The 13,920-nt window shown below is 41.6% G+C and overlaps 1 long non-coding RNA gene across 3 annotated transcripts in view; it reads right to left on the bottom strand.

Annotated features, from left to right (window-relative positions):
• Window positions 1-1,379: 1,379 nt before the first annotated feature.
• The window catches only part of LOC129712571 (uncharacterized), a 107,766-nt gene continuing 95,225 nt past the window's right edge, over window positions 1,380-13,920 (bottom strand). Inside the window, exons 1-3 of one of the 3 annotated variants that reach the window (XR_008726089.1) lie at window positions 11,296-11,992; window positions 5,118-5,287; window positions 1,380-2,501 (exon numbers count right to left, since the gene is read on the bottom strand). This is a non-coding gene — a long non-coding RNA (uncharacterized LOC129712571). Of the gene's footprint in view, window positions 2,502-5,117; window positions 5,288-8,564; window positions 9,076-11,295; window positions 11,993-13,920 lie in introns of those variants that run through there. The other 2 variants (XR_008726091.1, XR_008726090.1) reach the window with 2 other exon arrangements.

Genomic DNA, 13,920 nt, shown 5'->3' with positions numbered 1-13,920 from the left:
GAGATATTTGAGCAAGGATATATCACACCGCACGTTGTTCAACAGTCCAAACTGTCTCGCTTCTCGCATCCGCCACCGTTAATTCCATGCTTGCAACCGGAATAACATTTCACTGGATTCAGTCTTTGTTGCCGTTTGTCCCTTTGAGGGGAGAAATATTAGCTCAATTGTACTGTTCCATTGCTGATGTAAATCGGACCCAGGCGTCTCTCTCCTCTGCATGGTGGTTTATTTAAAAATATTAACACGCAAAAAAAGAATTAAAAAAAAAACCTCATCCCATTCCCCAGTGTCCCCGTCTCACGCCAGCGATGAACGAGGCGAGCATGCCGGCTGCAAATGCCGACAAAATGAGCCGGGAGTAAAAATGCAGACCCAAACTGGCTGCAACATGTTTAGCTAAATTTGTATAATATATGTTTGATCAATAAACTGAGCTTGGATAGGCCAGCAAAAGGTGATGATGTAGAATTAATTAACTTCACAAGTCACTTCTGACGACCACAGTGCAGCGAAATTGGCAAACAAATTAAACGGGCGAGAGAGAGAAATTCCAAGCCACCAATCTATTTTTAGGTCGGTAATAGTTCACTCCCAACGCCCAGTTCACCACTTCAAACTTAACGTTAACGTTTGGCGGAGGAACAATTAAAAAAAACGCACAAGTGCCGCAATGTGTTTAGGGAGACAAAGGATTTGATTTCTGTAAAGGGGTCGCCACATGACACGGTTCCTATTTTAGGCGCTGGTTCTGATGCTAAGGTGCGAGGCATAAAAACGGGACAGATGTGTCTATTGTTCCCCGATTAACAATAACGGATCAGGGCAAACAAGTGTTTGGGAAATGTGGCCCTTGTTCTCGCAGGAGGCACGGAATTATGACATAATGGATGGTGATATTTGACTGAATCCGTAGAGGTCCACATGAAATTGGTCAAATTGATTGGATGGGGGAAGAATTGAATGATGAATATAAACGGAGCAAATGTCGAGTTACGTATCAAAATTCATATACACATACGCATATTTATATATATATATATAAATTCATATATCATATTTCATATGTATATATTATCAGATTTTGTATATATATCTATCAGGATTCATATATGTGAATCAATAATATCATATATATGCTTATGTGTGTGTGTGTGTACTAATTTTATAATTCATTGATATTCATTCAGATTTCACACACACACACACACACACACACACACACACGCACACACGAATTCTGATATCTATATATGTTCTAATATTAGTGCACATACATGTAGGTATGAGCAAGCGTCTTAGATGCGGCCTTAAATGAAATTACAATGATAGCAATAATGGGACGACAAAATGCAATTAGCCAAACAACATCAATAGGAAACAGATGAAAAGAATTTAAGACAGACCAGTGCAGCAGCGAGCTCACTATTATCGGTTTAATCAAGCTCCACTTAGCATTAAGATGGATACATTACAGCAGTTATATCATTAAGCCATTATCTTAGCATAAGCGTTAAACAGCACTAGTGTCCTGCAGTTATTTGCAATATATCTTTGGCAACAATGAAACTATCACTATTAAGGGGAACCATTACATGTCAAGCTATTGTCGAGATTCCAATGTTCATCAGTAATGTTATCAATTAATAACTTATATTCTGATTATCGATTGTGTTAATTCAGCGGAATCCTGGTCAATGCGATAAATTAGGTTGGACAAATAGTTGGTCGGACGGACATTTATATAAAGCTGTCAATAGGATATTATGGAAATATTAGATTCCTAAATTAATTCGCTTATGTGAAGATATCACCGCGGATATGTTTATTTTGGACCTGCCTGCTTCAGGAATTTAATTTAATTTCTAAAAATTGAATAACAATTTAACTGCTACGAACCAGATGGAGGTTAAATCATAGAACAAATATATATGATGGAAAATTGTGTGACATTGGATTGGAAGAAAACGCCATATTATAGACACAAAAATACTGGAGTAACTCAGCGGGACAGGCAGCATCTCTGGAGGGAAGGGATGGGTGACGTTTCGGGTCGAGACCCTTCTTCAGACTAAAAACCCATATTGTTCACGGACCATTCCTAATATAAAGCTGTTCTGTGTATGTGTGAGTATTAATAGTCCTGAATCATTTGGTCAGTGTTTGTGTGTTTGTTGGGGTCGGGGAGGGAGGTGGTGGCTGAGAGGGGGTGAAAATCCACACACATTTGAAATTTAAAAAAAGACAGAGGCCGGCATCAGCTAATCTAACAAAACGTTGAAAGGTCTGTTATGGGTAAATGTGGCAGCATCTTGATCAGGCGTCTTCTCGTCCTTCTTTTATGGTGCCTGTAGTGGTCAGTTGCTGATGGTCTGCCTTGATTGAAAAGGGACGTGTCAAAGGTGGCGCTTCAAGACTCCAAAAGCCAACAGCTGCTGCTACAGCAGATTAACCGCACTCTTTTTTTTTGTACTTTCGCCTGTTGAGCTTCTTCGAACCTACTTGACCACAAGAAAACACACATCTGTCAGTCCAGAAAACACAAGGAATACCCGTTGGATGTTAGAGGAAAATAAAGCGTGATATTGCAAAAAAAAAGGCAAATCAGACAATGCAGTTGCACCTTAACATCTGTCACTTCCACAGTCACCATGCTCTTTAAAAAAAACACTATGATCAACGTAAAATGCAATTTTGCTACGTATTGAAATGTTTCTCTCTCTATTACCGATTTCTCAACAAACAAGATTGAATAAGAACGAGGGAAGGGAAATAGGAGCGAGTAAAGTTAGCAGGGAGATAATTAGCACAATGGCGAATCTATGAAAGTTTTTGAAGCTACCGTTTCACACCGTATTACTAACGTGTGTTATTCTCTTGAAAGCACAATATTTTCTTGAAAGCACAATGAACTTATGTCCTTTTTTTAAAAAAAGACTCGTCAGTCCACAAACACACAGCCCTGCTGCCCGATGTAAACATATTACATGTGGAAATATTTTGATTTCAGTTAATTGTGTAAAAACGATGCATTTTGAAGTTACGCAGGGATCTTGAAATTGGCCATTGTTACGACGTGGTGCTGAAACCCCAGTGTAGATTTGTGATCGCGTTGGAAGTGACATCTTCATAACACAAACACTCATTGACTTTATTTAGATTTACACAGCTCAGCCTCTAAACTTCATTATACCGACGGCGGTACAAGTTGTTTTAATGAACACGTTCGCCTCGTAGCCAAACATAGGACGGTGCTCACTGGAAAACTGCATCTGCCCATATTCTCATACTGGTCGATATTTTCATTCACACTCACATCTCTGCGGCTTGTAAGGGGAAAATTAGACTTTTGTTGGGACTCACTCAAGCAAATCTCATTCGTGTTAGAACGCGAGTTTGTCGCATATGTTTTGTGACTGAATTAAAATGTAAAATGGTCGTGAGCTGATGACAATTCCGGGCACTAAAAGCAGCGACAGCGGCAGCAGAATAGGATTAGAACAAAAAGCACGTGGCGAATAATTTGGCGGCGATTAATTTGAATAAATGCCCATGTTATTAACGTGAAATGAAACATAGCCGTGAGTTGAGAGACACGACGTTCTCAATTCTGTTGGAAATTCGATTTAAATCAATGACAGCATCTGCAGTTCCTTCCTACACATTTACACAAACAGCAATTATTATACCCCTTTCTGTTGTAAACATATAACAAATATCTGCCGTTTTAATGTGGTCAAAATTGGAATACACTTTTTTGCTGGAACTTTCAAAATATTTTGTATTTAATTTTAAATTGCGATGTTATTCTATATTTAATCAATTTCGTAAAACCGGGCTGTAAAGGTTGATATGAGATTTGTTAAATTTCTGAATTAAATTTTCTTTGAGATTATGTTTTTCACAAATAGCAAGTGCTCTCCCTTCATTTCCGCGTCGAGGAAAAAAAACATATAAAAACCTGTTGACAAAAATCATGGTCAGAATGACGGAGTGGAATTGACATGTTTTAATTACCCCGAGAGGCGGGATGGCGTTGTCGATACGATAGTGAGCGAGCAATATGAGTGAACACACACACACACTTTAGTGTATTATTGCCACAGTTTGTTCACTGAGTTGTGAAACGTTCTACTATTGTACCAACAATAAAGGAGATAGATTACAAAACAAACAGAGGGCAGCACGAAAATGCATTGTACGCATTCCCCTTGTAACTATTACATAATAAGGATTAGCACCCAAGTATTAGCAGAATACATGCTGCAAAGACATAAGTGTTAGAAGAATACATGGTGCAATTGTCCAGGTAACTTAGTTATTCACGGCCCCGGTAATGGTTCCCAAACACCATTAATGCAGGCTTCATCTCCACAGAAGTTATAGCGCGTACATTATCTCCCCCTGTTTCACATTTTATGAACTATTTGCTAAGCAAGCGGGTTGTTCCCATTAAATATTTACACCCTAATGTCTCTTCGTGTTTCAAATTATTAATTAGGCGCCTTTGGTCATTTTAAGTTGGAATGGGGAGTCTGCGAGGTTTTAAATATGATTTCGAATTTTTACAGCCTTCTATAATGCAAAAATTACCCCATGCCTTGCATGTCAGAGATTAACAGCTTCGAGGATCAATAATGTGAAATTCGCCAATTGGAAGCCTACAAATGACAGCGTTATTGATAGCTGGCATGCAAATTATTTCGTCCTGTAAAAATAAATAAGAATGTAAGGCCACAATCAACCGTATTAAAACTGGCAAATGGCCGTCTCTCTGCGGCAGTCGCGCTGAAAGTTGTTAGAATAACGACTAATTCAACGAGAATTGCAAGTGAAAACTCTCGGCATAGAAATCTAAGCAAAACCTTTGCAAAATGGCTCAAATCTCTTTGTAATTTTTAATTTTATTTTAACATCAACCTAAAATTGTTATTTGGGTTGTGGTTCTCCTAAACAGTCAGACGTATGTTCGTTTTACTTTACTGAAATACATATATCACATTAATCCGAGATTAGCCACAAAAGGGGAGTAATAATCTAATATTATTCTTTCCTGGCCTTTTCACATTATACAGTTAAACCAAACCTTATTGCCCGCCGAATATGACGACACTTACCATCTTATTAAAAGTCATCAGTGAAGTTTAATGTCAAACACCATTTTGTAATCCACATTTTATATCGCCTTTCACTTTGTGCCGTTAAAGTCATCTGGCTTTTGTTCATTTTTTTATTTTGGAACTAAATTGTCGATAACACACATTATAGATTCGGTCAACGTCAAATCCTTTTTTAAAAAACAGAAACATCGAAGATCAATTACGATCATTGTACTTGGCGAAAATATATATATATTTTTTTTTATTTTAAATTATTTTTTATTCAGTAAATGGAAGAAAAGAAAGCGAATAGTAGAACAATAGAGAAGTGCGTGATATCGAACAGTGAGGTGAAGGAAAGAAGAAAAGAGAGAAATTTGAGAGAGAAAAAGAGGAGATAGAAAATGGGACTAAAGGAGAAATAGTTATTTATTATTCTTGAACACCCTTAATTTGGCGAATATTTATTTGTAAACAATACAGCAACCGGTAATATTCACGTTGAATTGTTTCCTAAAATTACATGGTGGTGTTCTTCATAATCGAAAACTATTTTCAATTCAATGCAACTTTTGATTTGTGTTGTGATTGCCTCTAAGTTTTAACGTTTACATTGTGAAACGACAGCGCTCAATTTTTCGAAAGAAGCACCAATGTATGGGAAAAGGGTACGTAAGAAGTGAAGTTACAAATAATTTCACCTCAGTCGTTCCAAAATATTTCGGCACGGTCTTTAATCCATTGTGGTGCAATTGCAAGAAGTGTTTCACGGGGCGGATTTTAAACGAAAGAATCTGGAAAGAATGCTGGAAAAAATCGAAGGTAGTCAAAAATGCTGGAGAAACTCAGCGGGTGAGGCAGCATCTATGGAGCGAAGGAACAGGTGACGTTTCGCGTCGAGTCTCTTCTTCAAAGGTGTTTATCATTTTCAGAAAACTAATTGATTTAAGCTAAAAACAAGACATTCAGTTAAGCAGGGCGACGATCAAATCTACTAGGGTTATTAAAGTGTGGAATTTACATTAAAAAAAATCTCAACAATTCGTCTTCCCCCTTATTTTGATATTCCGCAGTTGGAGAATATAAATTACTGTTGTGATGCACCAACGTTGGCTGAATGAGTCAAACTTTGTGAGAACAAAACGGTTATTCAGTTTCACTGTGTTTGATGTATCAGGTCCACATACACGGAGATTATCCAGTGTTTAATGTAATGTATTTTAAATGACCACCTCCCTTAGCAATGGGTGAATTTGGGGCTGGCTCCGTGCTGATATAGGTGGGAAATGTGTTACTGAATAACTATAGTTGACTTTACCTGCAAAAATGCAAATAAATAAATACTTGACTATCAACTGCCAACGCGTTTTATGGAACGCGAGAAATTCCTTGGCTGGGATAATAATCGTTGAAGGTTTAAATTGGTGCAATTTTTGTTGTTGCAGAAACTGAAAGGAAACGATAAAAGTAATAGTGACGGGGAAAGTATTTAAATAATCGCGAAAAGAAAAATTATATTTAAACGTCCAAGTAACCAGGAATCCAAGCAGGAAGGGATTTGCGTCAAAGGCACGCAAATTGGACCACTTCAGCAATAAATGCTGGTCTGCGTGTACAAATTGGGCCGAAGGGCCTGTTCCCCGCGCTGTATGACTCCATGACTAATTGGAAATGTACACGTCTGTTCCGCTTTACTACTGCACTTTCAATGATATTGCTCAGGAAAATGTTACACGGTGCAAGACTAGCACCTGCTAATTCTTGTACAAAACCTCCAAATATCAAATGCCCATCCTAGATTGATTCACCCCTCAGTATTCAAGTTTCTGTAATTAAATTATGTTGAGCAAATCCATTTCAGGAAGTGGCGGATAAACTCAGCGGGTCGGGCAGCATCTATGGAGCGCATGGACAGGCTGGGCGGGACCCTTCTTCCCATTCAGTACATTTCAAAGGAAGTGGGGTTATGTGCCCTTTCATCCGATGGACTTCATCAACAGCCCGGTTGTCGACCCGAGCACAATGTAACAGATCACACCTCCATAAATAGCAGTTGAATCATTTAAGGCCGTATTAAAAAAAACAATACTTCTAAAAGAAGCGATCAAAAATGGAATGCAAAATAAGTACTAATTCACCATTACAAAACTAGGGTCCAAGAAGTCTATAAAAGGGACAGAAGTCTACTAGCTGGGCGTGAAATCGAGAGGAAATTTGCCTTAAAACTTTTCTTCCCGGTAACTCTCCGGATGTGACATTTTGTTTCCTATTGTTGACTTCCAGAATGAAATACAAATTCTACAGTTTTATAGTAGTTGGCAGAACAGACCCGGCTAATTAATTCGGGGCCGCGTTGGCGTTGATCGAGGATCTGCGTTAGTTTACCAACACGGTTGTAAGGCAACAGCACGATCGAGTCCTCGTCTTAAATGGCAACACGAACAAAACGGAAACAGCCATGCTGTAATATCCAACACAAGGACTCATCTACACTCGTAGTTAAGCAACTGCCAATGTTTAAGATGCACAAAGCAGACATGACAACGAGAGAGGGACCCGAGCATTGTTCAATTAAATAAATCCAGGAAAGAGTCGTTCAACTTGAAAGATCGGACATAATAATACAGATTCATGAATGGCGAGTGGGTTGAAAAGCATGGGGCGAGAGTGTGCCGCGCTGTTCCCCCAATTAGCCCACCTACCCTACACTCCTCCCATTAAAACATAAAGGTCGGTAAGTCAATGAGCATTATCCCGTGGCAATTAGAGGGCCTACTACTAACAACAGCGGCAACTGAAGGGTTACTTTTCTGAAGAGCGTTAACTGGTATCCCATTCACAAGCAGGAACACATGGTTCGTCCGTAAACCAAGCCGTCATAAGTGTATGTTAAATTGTACGTTTCACAAGAAGGCGATTGTGTTAATTCCAACGGCCTTGTTGCAAACATAAACACAACATGGCTGTGACTGTTGGTTAGTTATGATTGCGCTACTTTATCAACGCTCCTCTATGAAACTCCGTGCGCGCTTAAAACAGGATAGCATTTCAAAGAACCTCAATCAATTTGCAATTATCAACGTGAGCCTCTTTGCGGATGCACCACACCGATGTAGTGAAGAATGTGCCGCGAGAACAAAAATCGAAAACACGACTCCTCAATCAATAAATGGGACTGAGCAGTTGAACGGCTCACGCTGTTGCTCAAAGCCATTCAATTATATTTTAAATGGTTTATCCACCACTAACTTACTGGGTATTCATTTTATCTATTTGTGCAGTGTAATTTGTATCGTAATAAACCATATTTCCATTAAAGTGACTTCGTTATCATTGTTTGTTTTTAAAATATCATATGTCCTCTCATTTGGTGCTAGGCTACTTCATCGTTGAGTAAGTACCTCTCTCTCAACTAATGCAAGGATCTCCCATTTCACCCGCACCGGCTATAGGGGAGAGGTCTACCTTATGGGCCGTCACCACCCTTGTCAACTTGGGTCCAGAACTCGGAGTAACACCATCAACAACTGCACAACTAGCATCAGAAGATCATTTTGCAACTTAATCTGAAGCATGCATTTGAATCGAGACGAGTTGTGTATTCAGTCGGCGCTACATTTGATATAGGAAAAACCAGTTGTGAATAAAATCACATCCACTAGTCACTTATTAATTAAGCGGTTGTGAAATTTGGAATCATCGAAACTTGCCATCGATGATGCTGTTATCTTTAACACTGCAATATCGATCAGGGGCCTGCTTCGCATTCAACCCACAATTTTTACGCTGTAACTATACTATATATACACCGATACTATAAAAGAAAGCGAATATAACACACTCTAAAGAGGAATATACAGTAACATGTTTGAGACACATGCCTGAAAAACAGTTGAACAATGCAGATTACAAAATGTTTAGTTCATATACGATTGCACACACACACACACACACACACACACACACACACACACACACACACACACACACACACACACACACACACACACACACACACACACACACACACACACACACACACACACACACACACACACACACACACACACACACACACACACACACACACACACACATACGAGTTTAAGAAGGAACTGCAGATGCTGGAAAATCGAAGGTAGACAAAAATGCTGGAGAAACTCAGCGGGTGCAGCAGCATCTATGGAGCGAAGGAAAAATAGGCAACGTTTCGTCCCGAAACCCTTCTTCACTTCGCTCCATAGATGCTGCTGCACCCGCTGCGGTTAACATAAGAACCTACTTCTAAAGCAACATCGAAACGCTCGTTTAAAACGTGAGTTCACCATTCAGATCATGGGTGCACTTCGTGTAACCCCAAAGGGTTGGTGACGAAATCTTTATGTACTCTGTTTCAATAACAAATATATCTTAAAAATGAAAAAAAAATATATATAAACCGCGTTGACATTTCCTGCTTTATATTTAACTGCTGAATCACTGCAAAACATACTTTGAAATTATAATATGGCAGATCCACACTGGGATACCGATTGCATCTGATTGTGGGTTGATTCGCACACTTTTACAACCCTATATTTTAACATCCACCAGCTAAGAAACGGGGGGCATACAGCAAACCAGCGCTTTGCAAACCGTGCATGCAATTTTAGGATGTGCCATCAGTGTGTGTGAAATGATCGTTCTGTATATTCCACCCGCCTTAATAAGTGTTTTGCAGCAGATAAGTGTACATAGCAGACACACAAAGCTGGAGTAACACAGCGGGTCTGAAGATGTGTCTCGACCAGAAACGTCACCCATTCCTCCTTTCCAGAGGTGCTGCCTGACCCGCTGAGTTACTCCAGCTTTTTTGTGTGTCTATCTTCGGTTTAAACCAGCATCTACAGTTCCCTTCCGCCACAATTGAACACAATAGTCTCTGTCTGGCTTGTTCCAAGTTTACACGAGTAAATCCTTCAGTTGGTTTCCTCATCTTGGTTCAATGAAACGTACCTCAAAATGTGTACATTAAAAAAATCATATATATATATATATACTATTAAACCGTTAACACATGATTGAGGTATTTTCGCTTTAATTAAATTATGGTGATGAAAACGATCATGTAACATGAACGAGACATTACGGGCGCTGTACGTTATGTAGGGCAGTCAAATCGTCACACGGCATCTTTCATCAACTACATTATGATTTGTATGCGGGCCATATCTGAAGTAGATATGAAATATTATAAGCTGACATCTGGCACGTCACTTCCTGTTTTTAAACCATTCAAAAAAAAGTTTGCAAGTTTGCCTGTTTCTGTACTTCTTGGAAGCTGGGAGCAGAGTTGATGAATTATATCTCCTGATATCATGTTTTTAGGAAGGAACTGTGCAGATGCTGGAACATCGAGGGTGCACAAAAATGCTGGAGAAACTCAGCGGGTGCAGCAGCATCTATGGAGCGAAGGAAATAGGCAACGTTTCGGCACGAAACGTTGCCTATTTCCTTCGCTCCATAGATGCTGCTGCACCCGCTGAGTTTTTCCAGCATTTTTGTCTACCTTCTCCTGATATCATGTCAGGCAAGTGGGATCATGTTGCTTAATGCCTCGTGTACTGGCGCTGCCATCAACCGGCCGCTTCTCCACTAATCCCGCTCTCCTCAGTTATAAACTCCCCCTTCCCCAGTTGATACTGTATCTCCGGCTCATCAGACACATACACAAATTTTAGTTGGCAGCTTGCATTAAAATAATTCCAAAAGTCGCCCCCCTCCCCTCCCCTTGCTATCACCGTTCCTTTCTAATTCCATCCTTACTCAGATCATATCAAAACATGTTCTCAGCTTCTCTTCTTTCTCCACCCCCCCTCTCCCCCCCTCCCCCCCCCCCCCTCCCCCCCCCACCTCATTCCCACCGCCCCCCCCCCCCCCCAACACTAATCCAGCCCGGATGTTGACTTCTATGCACAAGGGTTGAAATGCGCCGTTCTTTCGCCCTAACACCAGCGTGATGCAGCAATAATCTCTGTGTCTCTCTCAGCGCCCACAGCCCGGCCCAGCCGGAGGGGCGGGCGGTTGCCCCCTTTTGTAAACGCGACGGGGAGCCACACACACAAGTGGGAACCCAGCCGATGGCGAATGGCAATCGCCCCCCCCCCCCCCCCCCCCACCTCTTGAATTCCTGCATGCTGACTTGACATATACTTACCGAAATCCACGTTTAATAACACATTTGCAGCCGTTTCGGGGCATGTTGCACCTTTTTTTTAAAAACCCCATCCAGCAAGAGTCAAATATCGGACATGGTCCAAGGAAAATAGATCTGCATAATTTGAATGGGAAGACGGGCCGCTCTTCCAAGATCCTTCTCTTGGTCGGAGAAGGGGGAGGAGGAGAGGCAGAAGGGAGTAGAGGGTTCTGGTGCGGGATGGTTGCTAAAAATAAACTTTCTCAGCTTGTCCGGGAGTCGCCTGTCCGATGCCCGCGGCCGGCTAATCACAACACCTCTCCGGCCAGTCCTCTGCACTTTGAGGGAAGAACCAGGCGTCCCCTTGCCCTCTCTCCCCACCTCCCGCCGTCCCATCCTATCTCTCGCCCTTCTGGCTTTCGAAACCATCGCCGAAAAAAAAAAAAAATCAAGAAAATGGAACAAAATTAAGAAGAGAAAAAAAAAAATCAGAGTCCAGCCTTAATCCTTGGCCGTGGGGTGAAGAGCCTGTTTTGGGGCCAGTATATCCTCGTAATGCCACTTGCATTCGAATAGCTCTGCTCTGTTATGTACCTCGGTGCCTATGAAAAGGAATCAGTATGCAAATCGTTCCAGTTACAATCGAAAGGTTCGATCTGTTGGAGTTGACTAACGGAAGCTGATGTCAGCTGTTCCCGGATTAGCCGAGAAATATCCACCCAGTCAAATAGGCTTTTAAATTCCTTGTTAATTAAAAAAAAACACACAGAATTTGCAACACGACTCTGCCCCCACCCCCCTGAAGGCCAGATTACTCCTTTAAGGCAATTATCATTCTGCAGGTGTAATGTGTAATGATGGTTATTGCAGTGGAACAAGCGCTTGCATTTTCTACAGGGCGTTTTTGAACGCCAGCTCCATTTCAGAGTCCCTGCACCGCGAATCCAAACGCTGACCGATCAATATGTGCAGTAAATGAACACAATGGGTGTGGGGGAGAAATAGTGTTGCTGCGGTTTCTGTCTTATCATGTACGCCGTTGCCTCTGTACCTGGCCCAACGCTGCACCACCTCAAACCTGGACAGATACGGCTCTGATAGCCGTAACCTGCAGCCCGTGCCTTCTGCCATAGGCTCAATTTGGCCCCTGTTGACTCCTCTCCCTACATGACCAGAAATCAAATAAAGATCCGAATGCAATATTGGCGGCCGGGCGGGTTGTTGTCAGAGGCGAGGCGCTCGCTCAGGCGACAACCCATGCTCTAAACCAGGAACGGCGATTTGAATTTTCCTTAACTCCCCCCCTTCCCCCCACCACCCACTCATCTTAGTGATATGGGTGTGTAAATCTGGTGTGGGCTCAAAGATCAACAATGGAATAAAAGACCGGCCTACACAATGTTTGTTATCAAAAGGGATAATTCATTGATTATATTTTTATGTAAAAAACACTTCTGAGCAGAGTCCCCGGTCGTTAATATCGGACCTGCCTTTCCCAGTCGCCCCTAGAACCACACAGACTTGTAAATTAACCCCCCGACGGGCCTTCCGTTGCAAACGCACCCGGAGACACCAATTCGTTTTTAAACAGAAAGTTTTCGATTGAAAAAAGCATCTGATGCAGAAAGCAAAAAAAAAACAACCTATTGTGCATTTTAGCAATAGTTCTCCATAAACACCTCTTTTGAAATAGCACATTATTTCACAATTGAATTATTGAAATACAATGTCTCTCTACACATTTTTACAATGTGCATTTGTCACTATTTTTGGTTTGTGTTTTTATTAAAGAGGTTGGACTGATCACATTCGGGAGTTTACACTTAGCACCTTGTATTAACCTGCTGGTTAGAGCAGGCACCAAAGGCTTTTCGCTGTACCTCGCCACACGTGGCAATAAACTAAACTAAAACTGTGATCGCGTTTACCATTTGTGCATTTACAATTTGAGGAGATGTCAGTGTTTCTCTATGGCACCGGCTGCAGTCGCTAACGTGTACAATGTGGATGGAGCCCCCGCAGAGAGCTGCTTGCATCGTCCTTGTCCGAGAGCAGGGGGCACGAGTTTAACCTCTTTATTGACAACTGACCTATCCACGCAGGGAACACAGAGCCGACATACTGCCAAGCACGCGTCTGCCTTTTTGCTAAGCTAATCGGTGCAGCGAAGCAGCCAGCACATCTTAGTAGCCTTACACAATCCATTCTTCTATCAGCAATAGCGCAGTTTAAATACGTTCGAAACCAAACAGCTATGTGTGTGAGACCAGGGCGATCTGTTTGGATGATGTGTTGGCGTTAGAGGTGACTTGTCTTGCCTTTTCGCGGCCGGCATGTTGACTTGGTTCACTTGCAGCTTATGACTTAGGCCGGCCATCTGTCATTCAATTAACGTTTTGGGGCAGCTGATCTGTAACCAGCGGGGCCAGCGACCCCAGGACAAACCCTAAAGCTGGCGGAGAAAGGCGACTAAAGTTCAAATGTTAAACGCCTGGCACTTCGCCGGGGCTGGGCAGGTCAGAGCATTTGCCTATGTAAAGCCTGCATCGAGTCCCCCGGGAACACGACACCCGGCCTTGATTTAAACCCATTGTAACACTTTGTTCTTGCACATCACACACACACACACACACACACTTTCAGCAA

The sequence above is a fragment of the Leucoraja erinacea genome, chromosome 33 (genome assembly GCF_028641065.1).
Source record: "Leucoraja erinacea ecotype New England chromosome 33, Leri_hhj_1, whole genome shotgun sequence".
NCBI classification, from domain to species: domain Eukaryota; kingdom Metazoa; phylum Chordata; class Chondrichthyes; order Rajiformes; family Rajidae; genus Leucoraja; species Leucoraja erinaceus.
This window is presented reverse-complemented; position numbering and strand designations above follow the sequence as displayed.